Raw genomic sequence first — 2,078 nt, forward strand, 5'->3', positions numbered from 1 at the left:
TTCTTTATAGATTCTGGAAATTAGCGCTCTATCTGAGGTATGGTTGGCAAAGATATTCTCTCACTCTGTAGGCTCTCTCTTCACATTTCTGATAGTTTCCTTTGCTGAGAGAAAGCTTTTTAGTTTGAATCTATCCCAGTTGTTGATTCTTGCTTTTATTTCTTGTGCTATGGGAGTCCTGTTAAGGAAATCTGATCCTGAGCCAACAAGTTGAAGATTTGGACCTACTTTTTCTTCTCTAAGATGCAGGGTCTCTGGTCTGATTCCGAGGTCCTTGATCCATTTTGAGTTGAGTTTTGTGTAGGGTGAGAGATAGGGGTTTAGTTTCATTCTATTGCATACAGTTTTCCAGTTTTCCCAGCACCATTTGTTGAAGAGGCTATCTTTTCTCCATTGCATATTGTTGGAACGTTTGTCTAGTATGAGAAAATTGTATTTATTTGGGTTTGTGTCCATGTCCTCTATTCTGTACCATTGATCTACCTGTCTATTTTGGTACCAATACCATGCCGTTTTTGTTACTATTGCTTTGTAGTAGAGTTGAAGATCTGGCATTGCAATACCCCCTGCTTCGCTCTTGCTACTGAGGATTGCTTTAGCTATTCTAGGTTTTTTATTCTTCCAGATGAATTTCATAATTGCTTGCTCTATTTCTGCGAGGTACATCATTGGGATTTTAATTGGAATTGCATTGAATCTGTATAGAACTTTAGGTAGTATAGCCATTTTGACGATATTAATTCTGCCTATCCAGGAACATGGGAGATCTTTCCATCTTCTAAGGTTTTCTTGAATTTCTTTCTTTAGTGTTCTGTAGTTCTCATTGTAGAGGTCTTTCACCTCTTTTGTGAGATTGATTCCCAAGTATTTTATTTTTTTCGATGCTATTGTGAATGGGGTAGTTTCCTAATTTCTCTTTCTGAAGATTCATCACTTATGTATAAAAATGCATTGGATTTATGAGCATTGATCTTGTAACCTGCTACTTTACTGAATTCACTTATGAGTTCTAAAAGTTTTCTGGTGGAATTTCCAGGTTCCTCTAAATATATAATCATGTCATCAGCGAACAGGGATAGTTTGAGTTCTTCTTTTCCTATTCGTATCCCTTTAATTTCTTTGGTTTGTCTGATTGCTCTGGCTAGAGTCTCAAGGACGATGTTGAATAGAAGCGGTGAAAGAGGGCATCCCTGCCTTGTTCCAGTTTTTAGGGGGAACGCTTTCAGTTTTTCACCATTTAGAATGATATTAGCCATGGGCTTAGCATAGATGGCCTTTATAATGTTTAGGAATGTTCCCATTACCCCAATTTTTTCTAGTGTTTTGAGCATGAAGGGATGCTGTATTTTATCAAATGCTTTTTCTGCATCTATTGAAATAATCATGTGATTCTTAACTTTAAGTCTGTTGATATGGTGAATGACATTTATTGATTTCCGAATGTTGAACCAACCTTGCATCCCTGGGATAAAACCCACTTGATCGTGGTGCACTATCTTTTTAATATATATTTGTATGCGATTTGCTAAAATTTTGTTGAGAATTTTTGCATCGATGTTCATTAAGGATATTGGTCTGAAATTTTCTTTCCTCGATGTGTCTCTGTCTGGTTTAGGTATCAGGGTGATATTGGCTTCATAGAACGAGTTTGGTAGGGTTCCCTCCTCTTCTATTTCATGGAATAGTTTGAGGAGTATTGGAATGAGCTCTTCTTTAAAGGTTTTGTAGAACTCAGCTGAGAACCCATCTGGTCCTGGACTTTTCTTTGTTGGTAGGCTTTTGATGACCTCTTCTATTTCATTGCTTGAAATTGGTTTATTTAAGTTGTGTATGTCCTCCTCGTTCAGTTTAGGTAGTTCATATGTCTCTAGAAATTTGTTGATGTCTTCAAGGTTTTCTGTTTTGTTGGAGTATAGATTTTCGAAATAGCTTCTAATTATGTTTTGTATTTCACTCGTGTCTGTTGTGATGTTTCCTTGTTCATTCCGAATTTTAGTAATTTGAGTTTTCTCCCTCTTTCTCTTTGTTAGTGTGGCTAAGGGTTTATCAATTTTATTTATTTTTCCAAAGAACCAACT

The sequence above is a fragment of the Sciurus carolinensis genome, unplaced genomic scaffold, assembly GCF_902686445.1.
Source record: "Sciurus carolinensis unplaced genomic scaffold, mSciCar1.2, whole genome shotgun sequence".
Classification (NCBI taxonomy): Eukaryota; Metazoa; Chordata; class Mammalia; order Rodentia; family Sciuridae; genus Sciurus; species Sciurus carolinensis.